Source organism: Pyxicephalus adspersus, chromosome Z (genome assembly GCF_032062135.1).
Source record: "Pyxicephalus adspersus chromosome Z, UCB_Pads_2.0, whole genome shotgun sequence".
Classification (NCBI taxonomy): domain Eukaryota; kingdom Metazoa; phylum Chordata; class Amphibia; order Anura; family Pyxicephalidae; genus Pyxicephalus; species Pyxicephalus adspersus.
Window position 1 is genome coordinate 7,239,283 of NC_092871.1, and position 16,938 is coordinate 7,256,220.

The 16,938-nt window shown below is 38.2% G+C and overlaps 9 non-coding genes across 9 annotated transcripts; 5 read left to right on the plus strand and 4 right to left on the minus strand.

Moving 5' to 3' along the window:
- Positions 1-361: 361 nt before the first annotated feature.
- TRNAL-CAA (transfer RNA leucine (anticodon CAA)) lies at positions 362-473 on the minus strand. The gene is made up of 2 exons: positions 436-473; positions 362-407 (listed from the first exon to the last, which is right to left on the minus strand). It is a non-coding gene; the product is annotated as a tRNA-Leu (tRNA).
- A 1,494-nt stretch (positions 474-1,967) lies between these two features.
- TRNAR-UCG (transfer RNA arginine (anticodon UCG)) lies at positions 1,968-2,040 on the plus strand. The gene has a single exon. It is a non-coding gene; the product is annotated as a tRNA-Arg (tRNA).
- A 230-nt stretch (positions 2,041-2,270) lies between these two features.
- Positions 2,271-2,343, plus strand: TRNAR-UCG (transfer RNA arginine (anticodon UCG)). Its single transcript has one exon. It is a non-coding gene; the product is annotated as a tRNA-Arg (tRNA).
- A 692-nt stretch (positions 2,344-3,035) lies between these two features.
- TRNAR-UCG (transfer RNA arginine (anticodon UCG)) lies at positions 3,036-3,108 on the plus strand. The gene has a single exon. It is a non-coding gene; the product is annotated as a tRNA-Arg (tRNA).
- Positions 3,109-6,770: 3,662 nt separating this feature from the next.
- TRNAR-UCG (transfer RNA arginine (anticodon UCG)) lies at positions 6,771-6,843 on the plus strand. The gene has a single exon. It is a non-coding gene; the product is annotated as a tRNA-Arg (tRNA).
- A 1,119-nt stretch (positions 6,844-7,962) lies between these two features.
- Positions 7,963-8,035, plus strand: TRNAR-UCG (transfer RNA arginine (anticodon UCG)). Its single transcript has one exon. It is a non-coding gene; the product is annotated as a tRNA-Arg (tRNA).
- Positions 8,036-11,588: 3,553 nt separating this feature from the next.
- TRNAL-CAA (transfer RNA leucine (anticodon CAA)) lies at positions 11,589-11,698 on the minus strand. Its single transcript has 2 exons — positions 11,661-11,698; positions 11,589-11,634 (listed from the first exon to the last, which is right to left on the minus strand). It is a non-coding gene; the product is annotated as a tRNA-Leu (tRNA).
- Positions 11,699-12,667: 969 nt separating this feature from the next.
- Positions 12,668-12,779, minus strand: TRNAL-CAA (transfer RNA leucine (anticodon CAA)). The gene is made up of 2 exons: positions 12,742-12,779; positions 12,668-12,713 (listed from the first exon to the last, which is right to left on the minus strand). It is a non-coding gene; the product is annotated as a tRNA-Leu (tRNA).
- Positions 12,780-13,157: 378 nt separating this feature from the next.
- TRNAA-AGC (transfer RNA alanine (anticodon AGC)) lies at positions 13,158-13,230 on the minus strand. The gene has a single exon. It is a non-coding gene; the product is annotated as a tRNA-Ala (tRNA).
- Between the last annotated feature and the right edge of the window lie 3,708 nt (positions 13,231-16,938).

The following is a 16,938-nucleotide window of genomic DNA, read 5'->3' on the forward strand; positions in this document are numbered from 1 at the left end:
GTACTTGTCACAATAATTATTTACATATCTCATCTATTGTCACTTTACTGTAAAACCAGTCCAACTCTAGCTAGAACCTGGGGAAAGGTTAAAACTTTTGTAAGAGTTTTTTTGCTATATGGGACTCAATTGGATATATGTCAACTCACTACCAGGAAGACACAGTACAGCAATAAAACCTGAAATTGGTTCAGACCTTTGCCTTGGCTAAATGTTTTTGTTTTTTTTTAGGAGATATAATAATCATATAGCAAATTAAAACTTCAGAGTATTTGTAACCTTTCCCTAGGTTCTGGCTAGAGTTAGACTTTGGTATGTACATGTATTGAACAATTACAATATAACGCTATTAAAAATACATTGTCAGAAGTGGGATTTGAACCCACGCCTCCATTCGGAGACCAGAACACCCAGATGTAGGGAAGAGATTATTCTCTTGAGTCTGGCGCCTTAGACCGCTCGGCCATCCTGACAACTGATGGAGAAAGCTTACTCTGGGTTATTCCTCTGAATCATTGAGTAGTACCGGAAACTGTGGAATCATATTTCTGACTACAATACCATCATCCATTTGAAAACCTTCGAAACATTTTGGCATAAGTATTTGTAAGACTGACAGCACCAACATATATTGAGTGCATGCCCCTCAAGTTAAGTCCTGTGTACAAATGAATAAAACAAATGGCAATGGAATTCTTATCACTTTCTAACCATGAATAACAATGTAAAGGCCTTTATAGTGGGCTTTCAAATGATTGAGCTTAAAACTGATTGGACCAGTTGGTAAAGCACATGTGTACTAGGCCAAATATCAGTCACATTGTTTTTAGGAAAAAAAGGTTTTCAATAGCTGGTGGAGTGTTACAGGGACAAGGAAGGGGGTTGTAAAAAGAACAAGATGGAAACAAAACCAAGTTTAGCCAAGGCAAAGGTTTGAAACAATTTCAGATGGTATTGTTGTAATGTGTTTTCCTGATAGTAAGTTGAAATCTATCCAATGCAGTCATATATACCACAAAAAAAAATGACAAAAGTTTTAGGATTTGCCCAGGTTCTGGTTAGAGTTGGACATTGGGTTGGTTTTACAGTAAAATGTCACTGGATGAGATATGCAAAGAATTATTGTGACTTGTATTAAACAATTACAATAAAATGCAAAGTAAGAAAACATATGACATTGTCAGAAGTGGGATTTGATATCGGATGAGAATCTGAAGTGTGTACAGTGCGTGTCGTTCATCGTCTGAACAACCGTCCTGGCGGATCTGCGAACAGTGAACAACGAACGATCGTAAGGCAAGTGAAGGGGGAGCATGCTGCAGGGTGCCGCTCTGTTGTTCTCCCTCTCCCCTCTGCATAGAGCAGAACGGTGCTGTATGTACAGCATCGTTCATGCATCGTGGAGTGCTCAGTTGTTGGAAAGGATTGTGAAAGATCCTTTCCAACGACTATAATTGCAAGTGTGTATGCGGCTTAAGTTATTGAGTAGTTGCATTGGGCCCTAAACTGAGTTGTTGATGTGTTTGTGATGGGTACCTACATGACTGTACTAAATGAGGCCTAGTTTGTCCCAAGAGCCGGGATACAAGGATAGTGGGGATTATGGCCTCTCCCTTTACTCAGTAGAGCACCTGGAGACTTAAAGCGGAACTTTCATAGCAATAAAAAAATTCACACTTACCTTTACTTCTGCAAGGCCCCCCATCCCTCCACACCTGGCCTTAACAAGGTCCCATGCAGAGGAAGCTTTGGGCACCGCCATCTTCTTCTGTCTTCTGCTTATGTCACTGCAGTTGCTGTGAGGCTTCTCTTGTGTACGCACATCAAATAATTGGCACTTTCAAGCTCGTCTCAGAATCTGCCATTCATAATTTTAGCTTTAAGTAGGAAAAATTGCACAAATTTGGCTGTGGTTGACCAAAGTCTGTATGATTGTGTAAAATTGCCCAAAAATGCACAAAAAAGGTGACCGTGTGGCCTAATGGATAAGGCGTCTGACTTCGGATCAGAAGATTGAGGGTTCGAGTCCCTTCATGGTCGTGTTTTTGAAGTTCTTTTGTTTTTGTCTTTTATTTGTAAATTTTTCAAACACATTTTTAAACAAGCCTTGTAAAATATTATACAAATTCTGTCATCTGTTAGATGGATGCCATATTTGGATTTTTTCCATTTTGGTAAAAATGTTTTAAAAAATAAACATCAAATTAAAAAATCTTTAACTGTCTTGTCCATTTAATTGTGCAAATTGCTTTGGAATAAGGGCTACAGAGGACCGTGTGGCCTAACGGATAAGGCGTCTGACTTCGGATCAGAAGATTGAGGGTTCGAGTCCCTTCATGGTCGATTTTTTATAGTACAATTAAAGTTTTTCTTTTTATTGTAAATTTTTCTAACTTTTTTTTTAATTAAAGCCTTGTATTAATTTGTGGAAATGCCAGAATCTGTTACATAGATGTAATGTTTGTCTGTTTAACATTGTACTGCTGGTTGCAAGTGGTAAATGGCAAAATTACATTTTGTTATTGAAATGTATATTTGCCTAATTAAGTAATAATAATGATGACTGTTGCCAGTTCTAGATGACAAATGCAACCATTGACCATGTGGGGGTTGGAGGCTACACTTGTCGCTCTGCCAGAAACTGAGAGCTGCGGTAACTGATAGCTCAAAAAACAAGCACAGGTAGCACAGGGATAACGATGAGCAAAATTTTTGATATTGCTGAGTAGTAAACATTCTTAATTTAGGGTGGGAATTCCTGTGGTATACATCTGTTTAATACAGTGGGGTTGTAGTATGTACCATATTATAAATCGCTTTTGGAAGATGATGCAGCTGCAACTTTTTATATGGGAGTTGGCATTACCAATAATGTTGTTTTTTAAAGAATTTTAAGTCACATCAATCACATTGCTGGAATTCCATGAAATTGCATGTTAAAAAAACTGTATTTTTGAAATCAACCAAACAATAAAGTTTGTATCGCAATGGTCCATATAATTGTGTAAAGTTGCCTCAAGGACATGGGCACTGTAGACCGTGTGGCCTAATGGATAAGGCGTCTGACTTCGGATCAGAAGATTGAGGGTTCGAGTCCCTTCATGGTCGTTTTATACTCTTAGGGGATCGTTTATCAACTAGGGATAATTGCAAAGGATGTTTTGAAATTTTTGAACATCAAGAATCCAACATTACCAACATTTTATGTATTTCCTAATGTGAATAAGAACATGGTAGATCCTCCTGGTTGCCAATTGTGTCCCGTATAGATAGTATTTCCCCCAATGTCAGTAAGTGATCGTCTAGTACCTAAGACCATTTGTGTACAGCCTCTTTTCTTAAAGACACTTCTGAGTTATTAAAGGCCATCGAGGATCTTGTAATACCAGAAGGGGCCAATTTTAGCGGCTATGGATATAGAAGCCCTTTACACAAGTATTACCCATTTTTTTAAGTTAAACATTTTCTTTGTGAAAAAAGTCAGACATTTGGCAGACAAATTAATTTAGGATTTCTTTATTTGAATACATTTTGACTGTTTTCACATTTGAGGGGCTATTATTGCAAGTGCTTGCAGCTGGAATATCAGGTGAACCTTGGAGGAGTTTGAGAGATTAGACTGAGAGGTAAGGGTTATTTTCCATACTCTGCCTAGGCTTATGAAGATACTGATGCTAATTAGAGGCCTTGATATGGTTGAACTCTATAGTGGTTGTGCATTTGCTAAAATAGCGATTGGTTTAGGTGTCCATGCTTTGATGTTGTGAGCCCAATATGACTCATGAACCATGTGGTTCATAGATAGATATTTGAAGGAAAGACTCGGGATCAATATCTGCCATTTTGCTATGGTAATATAAATGATCTCTGTGGAACAGGGATATATATTATTTTAAATTGTGATGAAGATATATATATATATATATATATATGTATTTTATTGTCATGGATATACAGGTCTCATAATAAACTCCTGAGGAATCAAATCAAATTAGTGAAACTCGTCGAGTTTTTCAAAATGTTTCTGTGAGAAGTGACTAAAATTGATATGACTATAACATGTATATAAGGATAATTCTGGAAAGCAGACTATAAACCTCATTATCTGTGACAGATGCAGACTCTAAAACAATCATCAAAGAATTGTTTAACCCCCTTAGTGGTATTCCCGAGTGTGACTCGGGGTGGATTTTCTTGGCAAAAATCGATATTCCCAAGTCACACTCAGGGTAGCTTTTAACTAAAAAAAAAACACCCACTTACCTTGTTCTGTCGCTGTCTCCCGGCATCCTGCTGGTCCCCACAGGTCCTGGGGACACGTCCTTCCTCTTCAATCTCCAGCCACAAAGTGCAGAGACGAGATCTACGGGGTTTCCCAGTGATGTCGGTACATGTGTCGGTGCGGGTGGGAGGATCGGCTGGAAATTCAAATAATTTTGTATTGGATTCAATACAAAATAGCTGTATTGAGTCCAATACAAAGAAATATTCACATAATATATACACTTAAATTTTGTTTAAATATTATTTTTAACAGTTTTTTTGTTATTTAAAGTTTTTTATTAAATATGTTAAATATTGGTGATTTATGCCTAAGAATTATATTATGAAAAATAAATTTCCATGCAAAAATTGTACCACTTGGTTTTCATCTTAGTCGTTGAGCAATGCATTGGGCCCTAAACTGAGTTGTTGATGTGTTTGTGATGGGTACCTACATGACTGTACTAAATGAAGCCTCGTTTGTCCAGGAGCCGGGATACAAGGATAGTGGGGATTATTACAAAATAGCTGTATTGAGTCCAATACAAAGAAATATTCACATAATATATACACTTACATTACATGTTGTAATGTAACTAGATTACTACTAGATCGTAAGCTCTTCGGGGCAGGGTCCTCTCCTCCTGTATCACTGTCTGTATTAGTCTGTCACTTGCAATCCCTATTTAATGTACAACGCTGAGTAATATGTTGGCGCTATATGAATCCTGTTTCGGTGGCCAAAGCTTCCTCTGCATGGGACCTTGTTGAGGACAGGTGTGGAGGGATGGGGGGCCTTGCAGAAGTAAAGGTAAGTGTGAATTTTTTTATTGCTATGAAAGTTCCGCTTTAGGTCTCCAGGTGCTCTACTGAGTAATATGTTGGCGCTATATAAATCCTGTTTATTATTATTTTTAATAATTATAATAATAATAATAAAATGTTTAAATTTTTTTTAACAGATTTTTTTGTTATTTAAAGTTTATTATTAAATTTGTTAAATATTGGTGATTTATGCCTAAGAATTATAGCCTACAATGAAAAATAAATTTCCATGCAAAAATTGTACCACTTTTTGCGTGGAAATTTGGACTGAATTAGACTTCTAGAGCGATTAACAGAGGCAATGAGTGATCTTCCATGAGTGGATGTCTGAGGATCATTAACACATTGGCCAGTTTGACCACCTGGTGGTATTTCCTGTCCAAACCTGCTTACTATTGCTTCAGTTCTCCTGGAGGGGGCAGGGGTCTGTGATAACAATCTCAAGCCTGGGACAAGGGTGAGCCTTGTGATCCTTTGAACAAGACTTTACTAATGATGGACCAACAATTGAGATTTGATTTGGATTTGCAGAGGGGTGTGGTTCAAGTAGAGAAAACCCTGGCTTGTGTGGTTGTGTGAGTGAGAATGACCATGTGCTAGAGATAGAGCAGGACCCCTTTCTTCTCCCGTCCCTTTGCTTTATATCCTTTACCTTCTTTCTCTTGTAAATATTATGTATATATTATCGTAATTTGTAAATAAACCTTTCCCTTTTATAAAGTCTATTGGTCTTTCTTTGAAACTAAGACATCCTAAAATGTGACTATGACCTATTCCTTGGATACTTTCAACATCGTCGACTGTTACCCTAAGACAGGCATGCACAAACTACGGCCCAATAAGGTTGTTTCAGGGTCAGAAGAAGGACCCTGCTGAGGGGGCACACCGGCCAGGCTGCGGATCACGTCCTCCGTTTGTACCCCGGCTCATGGAGGTGGCCAGGTGTCCCTGCACACAACCCGCCCACTCTCCTATCGCAGGCTCAGATCTGTGATGGGAAAGTGGGCGGGGTTATGCTATAATGACGTTCAGTGGCGTCATAATGGCATAACCCCGCCTACTCTCCCATCGGCCCGGCCTCTCTGTCAAATTGTATATCAGATTGTGGTCCCTGACTGAAAAAGTTTGCCCACCCCTGCCCTAAGACAATGGCACAATATGTTTAAATGTGAAATAAAGTTTAATTATTTTAAACATCAGCATTTTTTTAATAGGTATATGTTATGATTATATGTTATGATATATGGTATATTTATTGCCTTAAAAGTGTCATTTGGAGGTGATTTTGATTGTAAGTAATAATAATTATAACTGTTGCCCATACTATCTGGCAAATGCAACCATGTACCATGTGGGGGTGGGGCTACACTGGTGGCACTACCAAAAAACTAAAGAACTGAGGTGATGGGTAGGTGAGTCAAAATACAATGAGCAGAATTGTTGATATTGCTCAGAATTGACTTTACAGCAGGGTTGGATATTGTATATCACTGTCAGAAGATGAGGCAGCTGTTGGCATTAAAAATGATGGTATAATTTAAATATTTTTAAATCCCATTTTTCACACTACTGCAAATGGTAACTAAACTGTATTTTTGAAAAAATAGGCAAAATGTAAAATTTTGTCCACAATATTTGTCTATATAATTCTGTGAAGTTGCTTAAAGGCCTAGTGAACAGTTGACCGTGTGGCCTAATGGATAAGGCGTCTGACTTCGGATCAGAAGATTGAGGGTTCGAGTCCCTTCATGGTCGATTTCTTCTACTTTTGTAGGGCGTCATTTATCAAGCTTTAAACAAATGTTTTTGCTAGAACTTGCTTGAACAGGGAGAACTTATTGTTGTCTGTGTGTGAGAGCGGCGTATAACAAACCCCTGAGGAAGCCATTCGGCCAAACGTGTCGGGACTAGAGGTGTTTTATTCCTACCTTTATACGCAACTCCTAAGAATAGGGAGCCTCTGTGGAGATAGGAGGTCACATTTCCCATGAAACTGAATTTTAAATTTCCCGCTTGGTCCAACCTCCCAGCCTTACGGTCCCATTCCCCTTCCGCACAGTTGCACAGCCTGGCCTGGTTAGCATCTGGATCCCCTGGCCTCGCGTTCCCAATGTTCACACATTGGGAACACAGATGCTGGCCGGCATCAGTGTAGCCTGGAGATGCCGGGGGTAACAGATGCCAGGCATCACTGGAGGACGCTGTGGGAACATGGGGACCAGGTAGAACCTAGAAACTCCCTGGCAATTCCACCCGATTGTGGCTCAGGGTTACCACTTTTGGTACTGAAAAGTAACCCCGAGCCACACTTGAGAATACCGCCATGGAGGGTAATGTGAATGACCCCAACTAACCTATGTTAAAGGCCTATGTTCCATTTATTTTACTTGAATATGTTTTTGTTTTATTATTATACTTATTGTAATTTTGGGGTTCAATACTGAGAATCTGGAGGTTAAGTAGGATACCTTCCCAATACTCCCACTTACACTATTCAGCTTAATTGACACTTTTAAGGTGACCTCTACTTGCTGTATTTAAAATTTTGCCTATGGGCACTTTTCTCTTTTAAAAATGTGGCAATCAGGCAAAAAAGGGGGTTTATCAGTACTCTTTCCAATTTCAAAAAATGGAGTTTCTGATCCAAATAAATGAGATAAGAAAACTTGGCTTAGCCAGATGTATAGAAATATTAGTATTCATTGATTATTGTTAAATCACATTCATTACATTGCTGCAAATCCTTATGATTGCATGTTAAAAAAAACAGTATTTTTGGGCATGGGCAGTAACATGGGCAAAATGTATAATTTTTGTCTACAACAAAAGATCTATATAATTGTGTAAAGTTGCCTAAATGGTCATTGCATAGTTGACCGTGTGGCCTAATGGATAAGGCGTCTGACTTCGGATCAGAAGATTGAGGGTTCGAGTCCCTTCATGGTCGAATTTTTATAATTTTGTAATAAAATAGGGTGATTTATCAAGTTATTTGCTAGAAAAATTATAATATTTCTACACAAATTATGTTACTTTTTACATTTGACCTATTTTTAAAAGTGGGAATAGGTTTATTGTGTTTTAAAAGTGCCTGATAGGCAGTTTGTCAATAGGCACTTCAAAAGTGGTAAAAAGGCTAAATAAATGTTGATCAGTATTTTTGTCAATTTCAGTTGAATGGAGTTTCTGGTTCTGATCCGGCAATTTAGGGTAACTACGGTACCTCTGTTCTCCTATACTTCCACTTCAAAAATTTAGCATTAGGCAGGGCATGCACAGCTAATTGTTGGTTGCCAGGATACCCGACACATTCCGGCTTCCCCTGCAGGTGTCAGGACTAAAGAAACTCCTGGGCTGGTGCAGGAGTTACATCATCCTGGCCTGACCAATCAAGGTGGCCAAGGATTGGAATGGGGGAAGAGAAGAAGGAAAAAAAAGGTGGTGCCTGCAATGCACTGAAAAACAGGGTTTAGTTGAATGGAGTTTCGGCTTGCCAATTTAAAAAAATTACGGTACTTCTATCCCCCACTTTTAAAAGGCTTTCTAAAATTTAATTTTGAATGTAAATGCTCAGGCAGAAAACATATCTATTCCAAGTGTATAAAATGATGTCCTTTATATTTTTTATCTTATATAATTCTACATTTAAAACACAGGATACTTCAACAGCATTGGGTTTGCAGAGCAAAATCAAAAATATTATTTATTGTAATTTCTCATTTGCACAATCACAATATATAAATATATATATATATATTTACTATCTGCAGCCAGCAGGTGGCAGTTTTCAAACAAACTAGATGGGAAAACATCTGACTTAGTGACTTAGCCATATGTATAGAGAGAACTGCATGTTAGTTATTTTAGTATAGTAAGCATTGCCATAAATAAACATAGAAAAGAACCAAATGATATGTAAGCAACATTCACAATTCCCACAGCAACTAAAAATCCCTATAGGTCCATATCTAATTGCAATAGGAGGTTGTTAATACTTTTAAATTTCTAGGTTTTGTATAATCAGGACATAAAAAAATTAGTCTTCAGCAAGTTTTAAGATAAGCACAACCTGAAATTAACAATAATACATGACTTATTACACAATGTCATTATTTATTTATTAAAGACTAAGTCAAAATGCAGAAGCAGTGTGTGAAAGATTAGGTAGACTCTTACCGCCTTCCATAGGGAGTAGGAAGTTCTGCCAATCCTTGGTAATTGATTGATTGATTATCATTAAGTGTGACCACCTCTATAAAAGCAGATGGTTTGACAGTTTGCTGGTCTGGAGAATTCAGGTGTGTGTTAACACAACACCAAGGATAAAAGACATCAGCAATGATCTTTGAAAATCAATTGGAAGATTATAAAGCCATTTCCAAACAATTTGAAGTCATCATGCTATAGTGAGAAAGATTATTTACAAGTGTATAATATAACAGACAGGTCCCATTCGTCTCAGAAATGGCCATCTCAGCAAATTTGCCCCAAGGTAAGTCTGTGCAATGCTCACAGAAATTGTGCAGAAACCCCCAAGAGCTCCACCATAGACTATACAGCCCTCAGTTAGCTTGTTAAATTAGAAATTAGAAAAAGATAGAACAAGTATTGGCTTGTTTAGAAGGGTTGCCATGAAAAAGCTCCTTCCTCTAAAAAGAACAAGGCAGCTTGGGTTTGCAAAACTCCTTCTGAACAAACCACAAGACTTTTGGAACAATGTACGTTGGACAGGCAAGACCACACTGGGGATATTATAATGCACAGTGCTACTCTTGGTAAAAAGCAAGCAAGGCCTATTAGCACCAACTCCACATACCAACTGTGAAACGCAGTGGTGGAAGTTTGCTGATTTGGGCTCATTTTGCAGCCACAGTAGGTATGTACCTTGCAGTGATTGAATTAATTATGAACTCCTTTGTATACTAAAATATTCATATATATGTCAAATGTGAGGCCACATCCAAAGCTTCTCTGAAACTGGGCCATATCACTGGACAATAATCCAATGCACACCAGCAAATCTACAAGAAAAATGGCTGAAAAAGAAAAGAAGGTGTTGCAATGTCTCAGTCAAAGTCCAGACTTTAACCTGATTGAAATGCTGTTGTGAGACCTTTAAAGCTGCGTACACACTTCCAATTTTTATCGTTCAAAATGAACGACGAACGAACGACGAACGATCGATTGGGCAAAAATCGTTCGTAAAAAAAGTAACCAACGACGCCGACGAACGAGGAAAGTTGTTGGAAATGAACGACCGGACCGGCGGATCGGATTGGACGACGATCGTTGACCATCGTTCGTGTGTACGATCGTTCATTGATCGTCCATGGTCTGAGCATGCGTGATGAACGAATGTTCCTGCGGTGCACGTAACTTCCTGTATCGTTCAAACGATCGCATCTATTGTGTGTACAATATCTACGAACGATCGTGTTGTTATCTGTATGTACAGGATCGGTGCTATACGATCGTTCGCACATATCGTGCAGGATCGTTCGTCGTTCGTTTACCAACGATAATAATTGGAAGTGTGTACGTAGCTTAAGAGAGCTGTGCATAAATTTATTCCTACAGACCTCAATGAACGGATGCAATGTTGTACAGGTAAGTGACTCAATCATGAGTTCAAGCTTTTGCTGCTTAAATTGCTTCTACAAGCTATTCAGTTATTTACACGTTTTTCACAGATTCTATATTTTGTCTTTCTTTTTAAAAAATAATGTCATGATGGGATCTGTTATGTGTTGTTTTATATCTGATTTTGAAGTTAAATACTTTTAAAATCTGCTAAAACTAGATGATTTTTTATGATCTGATATATGTTAAAGTTTAGGACTAAAAGTACTTTTTTCTCATGTATTTATTTATATTACATTTATTACATGATTATTTATTACATTACATTTTGTGTTTTTTTTAATATGTTTTATTTGTTTGTTTGCACAAAACATTTAATACAGGATGCATCCGTTATGATGAATAATACTCAGCAATCTTTCATGTTGAATGGTGTGTAACCATTCCTATCTCTTCGACTTGAAGATTTGCTGACCACTAACAGTATTTTTTTATGTGCGATTGTGGTTTTTTTACCTAATTAAAACAGATGAAAGAAAATTATAAAATCATAATTATAAAAAGAAATAATTTTTGATAGATTGTTTTTGATAGTTTTTTTTATTATTTTTCATTTATAGAGCAAAACCCTATGCTGCAATCCAGTGTAAACTGAGGAGAATGACAGGCACCGAATTAGGACGACTCAACAAAGGTTGCAGTCTTGCATGTTTGTTAAACATTGCTCTTAGAATATAATGGTGTTTGAGGAATCACATTGCTCCATAGCCTGCTATAATCTGTTTATATAAATACCATAACATGAAAAACTAAGAACACACAAGCAACGAGCGGGTTAAAAAAGAAATATGATGCTTGTGGAAATTAAATAATGTTTTTGATATAATTTACAAATTTAAAATTAAAGGGTGGAAAAACTTTGTCAGAAGTGGGATTTGAACCCACGCCTCCATTCGGAGACCAGAACACCCATATTCAGGGAAGAGATTACTCTTGAGTCTGGCGCCTTAGACCACTCGGCCATCCTGACAACTGCTTTACTTGGCTGATGCCTGCCTAGATGAATTCAGGCTCTAGACATACATTAGTACATTTGTTATATTTTTCATATGATACATTATTTGTATTAGAAAAGTTTTTTTTATACATATATTACAAACCAGCGTTTAATGGTCTGTTTGCGGAAACATTTTGCCTGATTTTTTCTTCTTTTTACATTCTCTTTGTTTAATATGTGTATTTTTACACATGCTTTACTAGTTGCAGATTTAAAAAGATAAATACACTAATATAATACAATCAAGATAAAGTAAATTAATTACACGCCTAGGGCTGCATACACATGTGCAATTTTCATCGCTGGAAACAGTCTTTCACAATTGTTTCCAGCTACAAGGAGTGTCGGATGAATGTACACACAGCACCAATTCTGTGCTATGGAGAGAGGAGGGGGAAGGACGAGCAAGCGGCACCCGGCTGTGCTCCCCTCCCTTGGTTTGTACAGTTCATGGATCCGTTCTGACAGACACGGACGTTTTAGATTTTTGCCGGAGATGAGCACCACCATTCGTATCAGGCAAGAATCATCTGATGTGTGTATATAGCCTAAAACATCTTTTTAAAGGGGGAAAAACTGCACTATGTCTTGTAAACCATGCTTTTTGCAGTTAAAATGCATATCACTGCAGCCATTAGAGTGCAGCCAGCAACTGAACACACGTTATGCGTTGTTATTTTTTTTTTACTTCCTTTGTATTTTGTGACTACAGATGTGTGTTAAAGAAAAAAAATGCAGCTTGTTTAAAACAAACAGTTCAAATGGCAAGCAAATACATTGCTCCCAATGTAATAATAACGCAATTGGCTCAATATTAAAGCAATTGTAACATAATATTACAAGTAGGATATGATTACAGATTAGTCCGGTAAATGTAAAAAGTAGAAAAAATGTAAAAGTGTTATTAGGAAAAAAATAAGTGTTATTAGGAAAAAAATGTATTGTCAGAAGTGGGATTTGAACCCACGCCTCCATTCGGAGACCAGAACACCCAGCTGTAGGGAAGAGGTTACTCTCTTGAGTCTGGCGCCTTAGACCGCTCGGCCATCCTGACAACTGAGAAACAGAACTTTCTACAGAAGATATAAGCTAGAACTTGTAACAAATCTATTGTAGCTCTCATTTAATATTGCATTTCCATTGCTATTGATATATCTTATTATGATTTACAGATGATTAATATACACAGAACATGCTATACACAGAATATTTCTTTATGCATATAGATTATTTTTTGTCTGCTAAAAAACTACACAAATATATTAAAAGATGTAATAACACTTAGAACATGAATGTTTCCATATCTTAAATTGGATGTCTTTATTTCTGTAAATTATAATTATTTTGTTCTTACAAATAATCATTGTATGTTAGTAATAGTGTAGTAAAATAATATTCCAATTAAAGGCTGCAAAAATAGAGGAAAAAAACTTGGAGAATGCGGGCATCGATCCCGCTACCTCTCGCATGCTAAGCGAGCGCTCTACCATTTGAGCTAATTCCCCTCGGTGACTCACCCAGTCCTCAAGCAGGGATCACTCTTGTGCTGAAGTCTGTGTAGGTACACGTGACTAGGCAATGCAGACTGAGATAAATGTTTGTGGAGTTAACTATTTATTAAAGGGGAATCATATAGCATTGCTTATAATTCTAAGCATTTTTAAATGGTTAAGTATTTAAGTAAACGTTACTGCAGCGGTGGTGATCATTCAGAGTATTTATTAAAATGTTGCAAACTCTCCAGTCCTATACTGTGACTTTATCCTAAGGCTTAGTTTACACGGACTGTTTCCCCAGCGTTTAACCTGAGGCTTTTAAAGCCCTTGTTTGAAGTCCCCATGCATTCCAATGGGCTAATCTACACCAGGACCTTAACTTCAGGCATGTTTTTTACCTTTATCTTAAACGTTGCTTGCAACGTTTAAAAAATTAAAATGCTGGTAAATCACGGGAAATCGCAAGAAAGCGCGTCCATTGATTTTAATGGGAGCGTTTTCCTGCGTTTATGCATGCATTTATGCAATTGTCAAAAAAAGCTTCCATTGATTTCAATGGAGGCTTTTACAAACGTTTTAACAATGGTCTGTGTCCTGTGTCACTATTCCATGTGTCATGCATGAATAATTACATGTACTATGCTGTTAGGAATTAACACCTATGCCTGGCACGTGTGAAGATTGTCTGCCATTGTGTTTGCTTTTGGTGCCATTCACACCTGCAAATGATGTCATTCATTATCACTTGTGTGTAGTCATTGTCTTAATTGTGCTTCACTTTGCACTCTTTTCACTCTATTCTGTGTATACTGTTACATTTGTCACTGTACTGTTGCATGATCACATTATCACATGTATGCAGGGATGTATGTACTTCCTGTACTTGCAGAAATCACTGCCCAGGGTTACAATTTGCATTTCTACCAAGTGCTAAAACGCTTGTAGAATCGCAGTAAAGCGTACGAAAAACGCAGGAAAATGCGAACAAACGCGGCATTTTTCAACGTTTTCCAGCTTTTAAAAAAGTTTTAAAATGTTAAAAAAGTGCATAAAAATGCTTATAAACGCAGTAGGAACGTTTACATGCCTTTTTACAAAACGTCCATGTAGACCCAGCCTAACAGAAGCTGTAACAAAAAGGATTTTTTATTAGAATTACCAATTTTTTTATTTATTGGAAATTATTATTTAGGTTTCTATTTAAAATTCGTTTTAGAAGTCAATGGCCAATACATTTTGGTGGTTTGTTATAGTCTCAGATGAGCTAATGCACCAAAATCCAAAAAGTCATTAGGAAACCCCCCAAAATGTGGGGGAAACCCCCCAAAGTCATTAGGAAACCCCCCAAAATGGGGGGAACCCCCAAAATTGAGTTAAGTATTAAAAAGGAGCTTGATCTCTTAGAGCAGGGGTGTCAAACTAAAAAACACAGAGGGCCAAAAATAAAAACTTGGACCAAGTTGCGGGCCAACTTTGAAATTTATTGAAAAAACAATTAATCTCAATAGGAAGAAACAAGAACACGTGAGAAGAGCATGCAGTAATATGCAGTGTATTGATCTAAAATATTTAAATCAATCCACTGCATATTACTGATTGCCAGCATCACTTGGGTCTATAAAATGCGGGGCCACGCAAAGGCAGAGAGGCCGCTGGTCTAGAGACGCGAGTGATGCCGGGAATTGTAGTAGTGGCGTTGTACTTGTGTTTATAGAACAGCAGCCTAATATGAATTGCAGGTGGGCTGCCATTACTACGGATTGCAGTAGCTGCAGGCCAGCTGCAATTCGTATTAGGAATTATTTTTAGGACATGCTGCTTATATAAAGGACATGCTGGGCCAGATTTGGCAGGAGGGCCAGAGTTTAACACCCCTATCTTAGAGGTTGGGTATTTGGAGAAGGAACCTTTTGCTAAGAGCAAAACTGTAAAACTTTGTATACAGAAAAACTTGAGTTTTTGAGCAAAAAAAAAAAAGAAACCAAAATTGTTTTTTGATGTCACCCAGTAGTGGACTTCAATTCCCCATTTTAAATGTATACACTGTTAATGGAACCAAGTATACAGATCAGGCATAGCCAACAGGATTGACTTCCCATCCCACCCCCAGTACCAGTCATACCAGGGTACAGCTGCCCAAACCTTTCCACAATCTCAGGCACTCACCGGCTCTCTTACCGCACACCATCGCTCTCTGTGCCTTCACCCCAGATTATGTTTCAATATGGCATAGGAAGAAGCAGAGTCAGCTGTCATATTCCCACCATTGACTCTGAGCCCAGAGAGATGGGCTGGGACACAACATATGGAGATAAGGGAGTGACAGGGCTGGTGTGGGGCCCCTGTTAGACAAGGAGAGTAAGGGCCCTCGTGTTGCAGCACATTTCACAACTCCCTATATCTGTCCCTGTACAGATATACCTGAAATTTAGTGGGTGGAATAGAGACCAAAAAAGTTTTTTCTCCTAAATATGTAAGCAAATCCTTAATTTACAGGTGTATGTGTTATTATTGGGGACAATTATACACCTACAGATGTACTTGAAATGTTGGGGGGTAAACAACAATGAACAACACTGAAATTGTCTTTACCCAAAGCTGGATTAATCCCCCCAAAATGTGAACGCAACTGAAATAGGTTGCAATGTTGCACCTGGTCACACCTGAGTGTGATTCCTGCAATAATTAGCACACTGCTACTGATCCCAACACAGGTGCAGTAAAAGAAATGTGGAAAAGGTGCATTACCTTTTCTTATCCTAAATGTATATATTTGGGTTTTTATTTGGAACTCTATTTGTAGATTAATTTAGAAGTCAATGGTAAAAAAAAATCTGGTGGTTTGTGTGCAGTATATTTCCCAGCACCTGAACACTGCAGCCATGGCCAGAACATTAGAACATTCAGAATAAAAATGCCTACAGTTATTTCCAAACTTGCAGATCAATACAGACTCCTCTCTCACCCACCCAATCCAAACACAACTTTCAGTCCTCTGAGCAGTAAAAACTGCAAGCCTCTATGGGAAGACAAATGATCCAGTCGGGATCATATGCATGCAATGCTCTGTGCAAGGCACCAGTATGCGCATCATGATATAAGGTGTGCATGCATTTCCAAACAAAGTCCACAGCAAACTCACACACAAATATGCATGCGTGCTTGTTAGCTATTGAGATAGGCTATTTAAATTTTAGCACTGCACTGCTTCCTTGTTAAGAGTTTTTTGTCTAAGAGTTCTCTTGCTTGACTCAATCTATGGCCTCTGAGGTTTGAATTGACCTACCCTTGGATTAACACTCTTCCTGATGCCTGTACCTTCCAATTTGCTTTGTTCTTGGAAGGTGATTGCAGCTTCTGCTCCCCGCTACCCACTAACCCTTGGCCATTCTTCTGCTCAGTAAGAGGACTTCTGCAAGCCTGTACAATACCTGCATTCAGATCACAGTACAGCTGCCAGTATTGGTGCCCTCATACCACCTGTCACTCTTTCAGGTTCACCTGGGCTGGAAAAAGCAAGAGTGGCTATCCTCCCCATCTCAGGTATGCGACCACATCATAATCCCTAATATATATCATCATTGTCTAACTACAGATTGCTCTCAGCCTATCAAAGGGATCACACACTGAAATGGTGGGCCACACATTGGCAGAGAGCCCGCTGGTCTATAGATGCGAGTGATGCCCGGATCATTGCAGCGGCGGGCCAGTTGCAAT